Here is a 12,552-nt window from a genome sequence, read left to right as displayed (position 1 = left end):
TACGACCCTCCTTACTGCGGTCACACCCACCTTCTGTCTACGACCCTCAACTGACCTGAACAACCCAAAAATCTATAGTACCCATACATGGAAGGTGACTAAGACCTAAAGTCTCTCGTGGAGTTACTCTAAAAGCATCTATATAGCCAGTCGTTGCAAAGATTTTGTACATTTAAGTCGAAGACCTAATCGATTTTATCTTTTTTAAAAATTTGTATCTTTAGGGTGCTTTGTGATTTCAACCTTCTTCTGCGGGTTTATTTCTTGCTTGTATGGTTTCTATTTACTATAATAACACTTAAGTAAGTAACTATATTTGGTTGAAATTTGTTCTTTCTTTTAATATAAAGAAGTAGAAAAATCAGATCCCTCTTTGAATGTTTACAGACAAGGAAAAAAATGCCTGTCGATAACGGTCGTTTTAAAACATCACTTTTGGATTTTAATGAAGCCTGTTTCATTCATCAGTGGAAATGCACCATTCTGTCAGATAAAATGATTGTATATCCACCAGAGACCCCTGCCTTTGATGTTTTATATTGTGACTTGAGTGTGGAAAAAACTGCAACTCTGCTGCATCTCTGCACCAAGGACAAGGTCCGACTGCATGGTAATCCTCCAGTGAATTATATAGTGTACGAAAATGATGAGGTGCGCAGCCAGTGTCTTCACTAAATATTTACAAAAGCCCCATCACTGATCTGAACAAGGCTTTGGAGTGGGACTTGGGAGGCAACACAAAGGGAGAAGTGACCTTGCAAGGGAGAGGAGCTCGAGAGAGAAAGAGAAAGGGAGGGATTATTATAGCGTGTGAATGGCGCCGCTGTAAAGGAGCTGAGAAAGGGGCTAAGACGGTGGGAGGCGGGGAGGTTGTCACTTTTCCGGGAGCTCCACGGAGAAATAGGAGGAGATAGGAAGAGGGATTGGAGAAGACATAGATGGATCATCCCATTCTTGCGTTAGTCGCCCTCGCAGGAATGGAGACTTATTGAAGACGCGACGAAAGTTGATCGCAATCCAAACACATGAACAGACGCTTCTTCAAAGTGTATTAGGCAGTTTCATCTTAATATCCTCATGTCAAGTTTATATTCCAAAGAATATAAGTTTGTTTGAATTCTGGCAGGTTTTTTTTATTTTTTTTTGAAAGAGACATGCTACTGAGATCTGTGAGTTGCATGATGGGATTGCATCAGATGAGATGATTGTAGGGTTGTCTGGGTGTCTCTGCTTCGACTGTCAAAGATGTGGACAGACCTGCTTGTTCTTTTGTTTTAGACTGATGATGGGAGAAGTCAGGAAACCCAATTTTATGTCAAGCCACACCCACTTTTTAGTCATCTTAAAGTTATGAATTAGCGGCTGGATGGCTCGGTTGGTTAAGTGCAGGACTGTCACATGGCAAATCGAGGGGGAATCAAACCCTGGGAATGAACTTCAAGCAGTGTGGGTCCTTGGTGCTACTGCCTAACTATACAGCCTCAAAGGGCCCCAAATATCCTTCTCCCTGTGCCAGTCCCTAGCCCGGGTAAAATACAAGGTCGTGTCAGGAAGGGTATCCAATGTGCATATAAGCGAAAGGTGATTCTTTGTGCCGATATGCCAAAAGGTAAACAACAACAACAATATAAATAGATTGTGCTATCGTGGCTGCACTGGCTTTCCTCGTACAAATGTCCTATTTTATTAGCATATTTTTAAGAGAAGGGCTAGCCAAAAATTTTACATTTTTGTTCTTAATTTGCCTCTCGTCAATGGTGACCTTACAAAGATGCTAGTCTTATGCTGAAAAGCTGTAGAGGCAACACAAAAAAATGAAGAAGTGTCTCTTAAGGGTTGCTTCGAATTTTAATTAGCTGTGGTCGTGGAAAAGCAGAACCTACTGCACTGAAAAAACTAACTTTTTGCTCCAGTAATATATACGTATTTATTCCTTGTAATATTTACAAAATAATTTGAATATTTTGCTAATACAAAGATTTTTCGAGTAAAGAATTTACATTTTACATATTTTTTATGAGTAATGACTAACTATCTGTTTATAAGTAAGAACTACCTTTCAAATTTTTGAAATAACTTTGGCAGCATTCATTAATATTTTGTAAGTTTTACTAGAAAAACTTTAGTCGTTGTGCAATGATCTGCGCGCATGCGCATGCGCACACGGCCTTTTTTTTCGAGCGGAAGGAGCAGAGGAATGAACGGAGCAGGAAGCCCTCTGCCGCCGTCGCGTCGTTGCATAATTACCGTAAGTATTTTAAATACAATAAAACAGTTTTACTTTTGTTAATGCTTTGTTAGAAGCAGGAGAAATCTATATCACTAAATTTTGAATGTATTTGAGTCGTTCGTTGTTTTATTCGCTGAATGTCAGGGTAACTGCTAGCTTACTACTTTCTCAAGTTAGCGGGAGTTAAAACGAGACTGAATAAACAAAATTTGTGTAGGGAAAAAAAAAAAATATATATATATATATATATATATATATATATATATATATATATATATATATATATATATATATATATATATATATATTAGTTAAAACGCACTGTTGACGACCGTAGAAAATGAGGTTATATGTAATAGCGCGCTGAATTTGAACTGCCGGCCGAGGTTGGTGGTGGTTATGAACTGTCGACGGGGGACTCGGAGCCGTTGAATTTGAATTGACGGCGGGGGAAAAGGGTTTTTTTTAGAAGCGCACTGAATTTGAACTGGGACGGGGGTGGGGTTCTGAACTGTCGATGGCTGAATTTGAATTGACCGCAGGCGCAGAAACAAAATGTGTCCAAAAGCGCGAGCATTTGAATTGACAGGGGCAGCGGGATGGGTGGGTGTGGGGTGAGTGAGCCGCAGGTGCTTTTTGCCACAGCTGAGACGCTGCAAACTCCTAGTAAAGTGTGAAAGTCAAGATGAGGACTGAGGGAGAAGGATGCTTTAAAACTTTGGTGAAAAATGGATGACAGCCAAATGACACATTCATTGAAAGTGTTACTTAGAGACTTTAATTGTGTGCACTTAATTCAAAACAGAAACGGAATATAAATGTTTATATAGTTTTGTAATTTAGTCAAATAATACAAAACTAATAATTGAATTAATGCATGTTCTATCTAAACATATTTTTTACCAACAGGAGATATTTATTAGTGGATGAATTACCAGAGAAGAGATTGGATTGGGAAACAAACAGCTTTATTCAGGCAAGTAGAAAATAAAAGTAATTTTAGCAATCAATTATTGTAACATTTTTTGATTTTATGAAGATATATTTATGCATGTGCTTGTTTAAAGTTCTCTGTGTGTCATTGTGTTGTTATTCTTTTTTGTTCTTCTTTAGGGTGCTAATACAGGGGACAGTTCAGTAGGAACAAGGACGTGGACAGGTTCTCCAGCCAACGGCTTAAAGTAGTGAGGTCCAACCCTGCCATTAAAGATTTCATGGAGAGATTGCCTGCTTTATTTTCTAAAACTGAGGTATGAGGCTTGTAATTCTTGAACATTTTTGTGCATCTTAAATTTACTTATTTGTTTATTTTTTAGGTCATAGAGGAATCATCATGGGATCATGGTTACACCCATTTCCGTGGAGCAGATGTTCATGTACAACTTCGACAACTGCACACCAAAACTTATTGGTCTGATGGAGGCAAAAGGAGGGATTGTTGGAAGCAAGATTATGCTGATTTTGCAAAAACATAGACAGGTGGGTTTAGTCAAAATCACTTTTGTTACTTTTACTTTTTGTGTTGCACAATTAAATGGCATCTTTCTACATGACTACTACTTAAAACAGAAAATAACACTGGTTTTAAGTGCCACTAACTTTTGTACACGATGAGACGCCTTAGTCAGGATGATTAAGTATGTTACTTATGAGTAAGTGATTACTCTAAGTCCCATCTCTTTTTCAATTACATCATACTGCACACACTACAACAGAGTATTAGGGCCAGTTTTGCAACAGCATTTTTGTGCTTTTATGATTACGACTAAAGTCCTACATTTACAAGAAAAAAGTTATAACTCAAATTATGAGAATTCGGTTGTACATTTATGACTTTAAAAGTCACATACTACATTTTTATTTTTCCCCCGTAAGTTTGTGTTATTTAAAGTCATATGTTTTTTTACTTTAAAAGTTGTAAACGTAAGAATTTAAAATGCGTAAATTTACAAGAATAAAGTTATAAATATTACTACTTTTCTTTTTTGATACCACTGATCGATGTTGTGTGTTTGGACTTTCTATTTTTGGAAATTGGCGAATGTATCGGTGAGCTCGGCACTGTTTCTAAGTTTACCAGATTCATCAGCACCGCTCTAAGTTCAGTGAGTTTTGGTTTCACCACCAGCTGCAGGAAAGTCACCTGGATGCCACCGCTCACTGGAGAACCTCCATTTTTGCCCTCATACAAAATGCTGAGGTCTGATTGGTCTCCACTGCAGATAATGAAACATGGAACCAACTTTTTCTTTAGCTTAAAATTGCAGTACATATAAAAACCTCTTTTAAAAATGAATGCTTACTTAAATGCCTCAGCGAAATAGAATACCCCAGGCACTGTTTTGATGAGGAAATGACATTTCAGAGTAGTCCAGAAACTGAATTCCCTGATTCACTGCCTTTAATGTAATTGGCTTTTTAACTTTATTCATTTATTTTTTTTTTCTGTTACAGGAGGATGTTCACTGTGATCCCTTTCATGATGCAGACCTCATGAAAATCTTTGTTGTCCATTCCACTGAAGAAGATCCAGTTGATGGCAAAATGGTTCTTGAGGGACAAAAGATCCTTTCCCAGTGTCAAAATACTGCAAAAGCCGGTGCTCTGCTGATGGGGTACATTTATGGACTGTTTGTTTAATGATATTGTGTTGGAGGAAATGTAAACCGATTACATGAACGAAGTATATTAAGTTATTTAATATTATTATTTAATATTTTTGTGTTTTAGAAAATTTTAATTGATGACATGAACAGAAAATTAGGTTTTTATTGGAGAATACTTAAATTGATTACATGGACAAAGTATTGGTTGATAATTTTGTGTTGGAGGAAATGTAAACTGAATACAAAAGCAAAGTATTTGTCATTGATGAATAAACAGTTGCAAAGTATGTTTTTTGTTTCATTTATTGTGGAGATTGGGTCAGGGTGAAAATATTTGAAAATCATATTTAAATTTACTCAGATGTAATATGTAATACTTAACAGTAATAGCTAAATAAGTTTAAATATTTTCAACACTTTCTTTATTAAAGTATTGTACATTTTACTTAATTAAACTAAGTAAATGAACCTTGTAAAGGAAATATCACCAAGTAAACATTACTTAAGATTCCATCATAATGTGACTTGTGGAAGTTAAGTAAATTTTACTAGATCATTGTTTGTAATTTATATGTCTATAAACGCATTAAAAATTACTTAAGAATTGTTAGTGCAATTTGTTACGAGGATTTTCTTTAGTAAATCTTATTAGTTATTTCTTTCAGTGTGAGAACAAAATACATTTTTCTAAAAAAGCAGCTGCTTTGTGGGAAATTAAAGGTTAAAAGGTTCACTTCTAGGCATTTAAAGTGTAGGTTTTTTTTGTGTAACTATTTATTCAGTCAAAAGTGTGGAAATCTCTGTCGGAATAACAAAAACACAAGTGCAAATATTAATTTTCCTCTGCTTTCTGCTGTTTTTCAGGCCAAAAGTGTGCCGTGAAGACTAAATGTTGAACTGTGATAAACTAGTTTGTACAAAAAGCTCACTTTTCCTAACTTTTCAGGAGCTATTGAGGATTTTTTTTTTTTACGTTTTTGGCACTATAGCTCTTATGGGATGTGCTTGGCAAAATTCCTTTGATCAAAAAAAAAAATGAGAGAAAAAAAACCCCTGACAATTTGGGCCCCACTAAGTTTTCCTATCATGGTCAGGCATCTCAGTAAAACTTGAATCATCCCATTCCACCTCGAAGGTGGCAGAGCAGCAGCACCACCACACCGGTACAAGAGGGGCCAAAAGTTCACCGCCGTCAACTCGGAAATGATGGTTTTTACAACCTTTCTGGGCTATTCACAGGAATCGTTGTCAGTCTGCGAGATAGCAGTTGGCGCCTAATCAGCCATTCCATACAGAGCCTCACAGCCTTTCTGCCATGGGACTCTTACATTAAGAGAGAATGAGCATAGTAAAAGATTTCCACCTTGGTATTACTCCTCTATCCTTTTTACTCCATCTTCTTGTTCTCTTTAAGCGTCCCTCTATCATACCTCAATTGTCCTTGAGGGGCGGGGGGCGGAGCTTTAATTCCCCCTTCCTGTCTTTGACTTTGGATTAATGTACACCACGCTAAAGCTGTCACAGACAGGAAGCATAGTTCCACGCTCTCCACCCCTCCTGCTTTGATTTTAGGGGAACTGTCGAGAGACAGAACATGCAAGTTCGCCCCTTGATGTGTTTGATTTCCAGACACCGTTTGGAAGCGGCGGCGTAACGGGGGACATCCTTTATTTTGCACATGGTGGCTAGGGGGTAACACACTGTGAAAACACCACTTATGAATCTACTTTAGAAACACTAGAAAGGGTCAGTGGGAGCTCAAAGAGAATTGCCAAACAGATACTAAAAGAAAAAAAAACTGTTGATGCACACTTTCTGCCATATTTGAGGCAAAAATATGCTTTTGCAAGCAGGAATATATGTTTAGCAAGGAGGCAAGAAATGAAAGCAGCACTTTTAAGTTTCTAAATGTATTTGGATCACTTTAACATTAAAAGCACTTAAAAAACTGCTGGTTTTAGACCAATTCAGTGAATTATTATTTTATTTATCATCAAGAAAAATCTCAAGAATAAACATTAATTATGTGTACTTTTTTAAAAAAAAAGTTAGCTTAGTTTAGAGACAATTAACACCAGATCTAAAAAAAAATCTTTTTCATAGAAGCTGTGTAAGAAGCTGAAAAATATAAAAACATTTTATTTGTCTTCTAAAAACTACGATTTCAGGTTAATGAAGTCTTAAAGGATCACAAAGGCTCTAAAAAAAGGCTCTACCCCACTAATATACACTATTTCAGGCTTTATTAACCAAAATTGTTTCTGAAGGATAATGATCTATCCTCTAGCAGTAACCACAAACTCTTGAGCGCAGTTTTGGCCCCCAAAGGGGACACAACCAGTACCTTCACGCCCCAGTCATAAGCATTCATATAGGGAGTTGACCTGTACGAATACTACAGATTTTGCAGTTGTCCAGGCCTGTTTAAGGATCAGAGACAGGAGTGGCCACATCAAAGGAAGCACAGGTGTGTTTTGCAGTTCCCTCAAGGCTGAATAAGGCCACCTCAAAGGACGTAATGAACCCAAAACTCTTAAAAGCAATTGTAGCCTTCAAACATTAACCAATACCTTAATCACAATGACCTGTGCGGGAGTTATCCCGTATCGCTACCGGAGATTTTAGGTTGTCTGAGCCCTTGGAGGGTCCTAGACTGAAGCGGCCATATCATAAGTTAGCGCAGGTGTGTCTTGCAATTCCACCTCCAAGGACATTATGAAAATGAAAAAGGTAGCAGTCTGGGTTATAGCCTTAGTCATAAGCACCTGAAGGGGTTGATAAAGACAGGTGATGCAGGTTTTAGATTTGTCCCTATCTGTGTAGGGTTGTAGACAGAAGTGGCTACATCGTAACCCTTGTGCTATCCTAGGCACTTTAATATTGGGAGTTGGGTCATCTAGACCCACTAGACAGTGTGCTGAACCTTTTTTCTTCAATGATTTGTGATCTTCACTGGTGTCCATGGATTACATGAAATCTTTCCACCTTTATCCACCTTTATCATGGTAGAAATAACACATAACACGTCAACGTAAGGGTGGGGTCATCTAAGATAGCACATGGTTTAAAGGGAGAGCAGGTGTGTTTTGCTGTTCCCTTGAGGCTCACCTCAAGTAGTAGTCTAAAATTGGATTGCACGATGCTTGCGCGTGTGGTAAGTGTATAAAAAAGTGTTTGTAAGGTTATTGTAACCTTACGGACAGTATTTCCACACTTATCACGTGAACAGCACTAATGGACCCCTTACTCAGTGAAAGGATACAACGGTGTTGAAAAAATGAACCTAGCCTTACTTACTCTTACTTTTTGTATAAGTGTTTGCTATGACCAATTGCTCGCAGCATGCCCGTAGAAAAATTGTGAAAGTTTTAGCTCTATGGGTACTAGGTGGTCTACGACCTTGACATTTCATGTGGGCCACCAGGTTTGCCCATTTTTGCCCGTATCATCCACTTTTTGTGACTAAAATTGGTCACTTTTAATAAAAAAAGAAAATCTTTTTCTCCCTTCGATCTTTCTTTTAATAAGAAGAATTATTCATAAAACATTGTTTTTATCCTTGAATAATCCCACTCTTGAATTGGCAAAAGGTTCTACAACCATATACCAAATCAAATGAGAGTGAATCAAAAGGTCGTCCAGAAAATCATTCAAGGTCACGTTGATGGTGAGAACCTCTCGCAACCTCATACTATGGCATCATAAATTTCCAAGATGGCTGTTTGAGCTCCCCACAAGCTGTCACGTGTGATGGAAAGCCATAAAAGTGGATGATTTACTCTATCAGGCCCAACAATATTAATTAAAAAAAACACTTAAAAAATGTGTCTGACATGGTTTGTAAGGCAATTTTTCCCAACTAATATCAGATTGGTGAAATAACGTTGTCAATATCGCCGGGTCTTTTTGATGGGATGAAGCGTCAAAGACCAATGTTCATTTCTGTCTTATTTCAACCTTGCATAAAATACTTTTTTAAAGACAAATAAAAATAAATAAATAAACGGACCAAACACATATTTTAGCATTTGAAAATATATTTTACCAATAAAAAAATATCAGTTTTTGAGTATCTTTGTAAAAATGGCTCAACAACCAAAAGCTTCAGTTTGAAGATTTGCGGTTGTGTCCATCTTCTAGTCAGGAAAAATAAAAATGCTTTCCCACTGTCCTGTGCTCCACCTGAAGGGATGGAGTTAAAATCAATTTTCTCGGGTTTTGAAGTTTGAAGGGAAGCTGTCTAAAATACTGCTCGCCACCTTTTTAAAGACTGTTACTCTTACAGTGTTTGATTTGAAAGATTAAACCCCCAAACCCACAGTGTTTAGGCTTTAATACTCTATTCTTTCTGTCTGGATGACAGGATTCTTCATATACAATAATATTTTGATAAAAAAGAAGCGATTAAACAAAATACCGTCTGTGTTTTCAACATTAGCACAGAAGAATGTTGTCATTTTCAGTCAGCACATCTACATATACTACACTATACAGCTTCCTTTGAACTATAATATCTGTTATTTGGTTTAAAAACTTTTAATATATGTTTTTTTTAATTGAAATATTTTATGTGCACACAGATGAGCCTGTTTAAAAAAAAAGTACTGGGTGTTTTAGCAGGGAGATCTGCAAGCTAACTTTTTTTTGTTATTTTGTTAACATAATCTGAAGTAGCTAACAGCTGCTAGTTATTACACTTAGCTAGCACAGACTTAAATACAAAAAAAAAGAATATATTCAATTTACAACCTAAATGCCTTTGATGGGACACCTGGACTGGGCGATATCACTATTTTTTTTGTTTTGTTTTTTTTGCAGGTGACAACATATATTATGGTATAGAAATTTTGTTTGTAAATTCAAATGTTGTGGTTTTGTGGTTTGTGTACAATTACAATGTAAGACTGCATTTTGAAATGATATACCAAACAAAGGCAGTACGTTATACATATTTTATTTGTTTAAAACTTTTTCCCAAGTGAGATGAGTTGGTCATGCTAGCATCTGACCAAAAGTTGACACTTTTTTTAGATACTAAGTCCCCAGTTTAGGTTGACTGGTCATCTTGCTTAAATTATTCAGGTCTGAAATTTGTCTACTACCATTTTCCGCCACGCTTGTGAGGTGCGTTTTGGTATTCAACAGTACAGATGGAGCCTTGTACAAAACAATGGATAACTTCTGTCGTTTAGGTTTTTCAAGTTACCTGCCATTGTAGCTTCGTACTGGCGAACACATCTGATCCAGCTAATCAGTAACAGGTAGGGACAGGGTTTTGGAAAACCAACAGGATGCTAGCTATTGAGGATGGGAACCCCACATCTCTGATCTAGACGATATGTATCAAATTGTATAGCATGGTCTAGTCTTAGCCAGTCTTACATTTTTAAATACATATCTTATATTTTAATGTTGATACTGATATTTTTTTTTAAATGAAATTTACATCACATTGCCCCAAATTTAAGTCAACGCAAACACCTAATAGTCATATATGTCATGCAACAACTAGTCAATAACTTAACATTTGGTAAATGTTAAAATAGAGAAGGGCATAGGAGAAAAGACAGAAATGAGAGGATCATGACAACATTTACTATTAACCAAACTAGCAAGTGTTTTAGAAAACCAAAGGGGGAAAAAAAAAGTGTGTATGTACAGAGAAAAGTGATTACAAACAGCCAAAGCAGTCTGCGCCACATGAGGGACCCGAGCCTCAGGAGCCATAAACAGCCCTTAGGCAAAAAGACAAAGACACAACACACACTTCGATGCAATACTCAAAGCAAAACTAAAGAAATGCGAGGAACAGTTGTCTCTTTAACTAGCTCTGGGTCGTTACATTTCCATTCCAAGCTACAAAGTGATTTTCAAAGAGTGCTGGGGGAGTCGGCATATAAATTAAATATTCTTCTCAACCATTCCTTCAGTTTCGACTACACAGTGTATTAGAGTTTGCAGATTTTTTTTAACTATAAATGAAAGCCTGGCTTAAATTTTGCATTTGAAATTTTAAAAAATGTCTAATATAGATCAGCTAAAAGGGGAACGATTGCACTCTAAAGCATTGTAAAGATGCTGGAGAATAGCTGTCTTTATGTGTCTATGATTTCAGTCTGTTGCCTATTTAAACCCCATTTGAGATTAGGACAGCAGCTCAGAACCTCTTAAGGTTATCTGTGCTGCACTACAAAAAAACAAAAAAAAACCCTCTGGTACATTAATTCCAGGAACAAAAGAGAAATGTGGAATATACTTCTTTTCAAAATAAAAGTCTTATGAAGTCAAATCCAGTGTAATCCAGACACAATGAACCAAAATAAAGTCAACGTAGCAACATTGCTGCAGCCTAATGTTGCATCGCTAATCACCCCAAATCCCAAATCATCCACAAAGCAGCTGTTTGTGTGCTTTTGTGGATGGGATGGAGGGTTAGCATGCGTGGGTGCACTCGTACGTCCACCGAATCAAGCGGCACTGCAATTAAACACAAAATTTAAAAAAGCTGCGGCGAGGTTCAAATGCTTGGCACGTATTAATTAGTTGCAGACGGGAAAAAAAAAAAAAAAAAAGAAAACACAGGAAGGATGGAGGTCAGCTCATTTTCTGGCGCTTATCTGCGGCGCACAGTGAGGTTGTGCGAGGAGTTGGTGTGTTAAAGCGTATGGTTCTGATTGGCGAGCCATCAGCTGGATGAGGGAATGATTGCAGCCTCCGAGTAGAGGCGCGTTCCTCTAGGACAATTAGCAGGTTCGTCACTAATCTGTCAGAAATCTGACAGCTGATGTTTACTTTTTTTCTTTTTTTAATCAGTCTGGCAAGAAAATGAAAGTTTTGATACGTAAAATGCAAGTACAATAAATTCTGACATTTTGGAAACAGCTGTTTCCTATAGCGACGTTTGAAAACACCCTATATTGTAGGGCTAATAGAATTTTTCAGCTAAGTTTTGATAGTGTTTGTATTTGTTCTAAAATCCCTTAAGGACTTAAGGGATCTGTAATTTTAAAGAGTTTTTTATTTTATTTTAAATAATGTTACTAATTTTTCCCAAAGCATTCACAAGTACTTAAAGAAGCATTTTTCCTGTTGGCACTGATTAAAAATAGTTTAAAAACCAAAAACACTTTGATTACCTTTTGACCTACTTGTCCCTTAATTACGATTATGCTGTTTTTAGCACAAAAAAAAATGTCTTGTTTTCTAGGACACAGTTTCTGCAAAGTTGCAGTATCATTTAAAATGTGTCTATAAGTTGTGGGCAGAACTGTTGGCGGGGAGCATCCCCTTCCTGTCATGTCTTTGTCTACAGGTTCTACCACTATCTTACAGGCCCTCACACCCCCAACCTAAACAGACTTGGAACCATCCAGCCGTACAGTTCTGAGCCAAATGCCAGCTTGGACGGGGAAAATGAATACGTACATGGATCTAGTCGCATTTGCTACATCACAAAAACAATCTCTTTTAAACTGATTTTTTTAAAGCTGCTCCTGATTTAAAGTGATTTGAATAATAAAATCCTTAGAAATTTCAATTTGAAGCCAAATTTTCTTAACATATGTCCTCCTTTATAAGAAAAAAACATGTTCAAACAAACTAAAAATATTGATTTTCATCTACAGAGATCTTTAAAGCAGTTTTTGATGGTAGCTTTTTCCTTGGATGCTCTCAGGTTTTAGGGTAAGACTTGGATCGAACAGAAATTTCCACACT

General features: G+C 36.9%; 1 protein-coding gene and 1 long non-coding RNA gene across 4 annotated transcripts in view; one reads left to right on the top strand and one right to left on the bottom strand.

Moving 5' to 3' along the window:
• LOC101165379 (receptor tyrosine-protein kinase erbB-4) overlaps nt 1-12,552 on the bottom strand; it is a 357,518-nt gene that overhangs the window by 237,997 nt on the left and 106,969 nt on the right. The gene's annotated exons all lie outside the window — the stretch shown is intronic.
• LOC105355680 lies at nt 3,348-5,123 on the top strand. The gene is made up of 3 exons (XR_002291582.2): nt 3,348-3,480; nt 3,547-3,709; nt 4,685-5,123. It is a non-coding gene; the product is annotated as an uncharacterized LOC105355680 (long non-coding RNA).

Source organism: Oryzias latipes, chromosome 2 (assembly GCF_002234675.1).
Source record: "Oryzias latipes chromosome 2, ASM223467v1".
In the NCBI taxonomy this organism is placed as follows: Eukaryota; Metazoa; Chordata; class Actinopteri; order Beloniformes; family Adrianichthyidae; genus Oryzias; species Oryzias latipes.
Note: the sequence above shows the minus strand (reverse complement) of the source record. Positions and strands in the feature narration are given on the sequence as shown.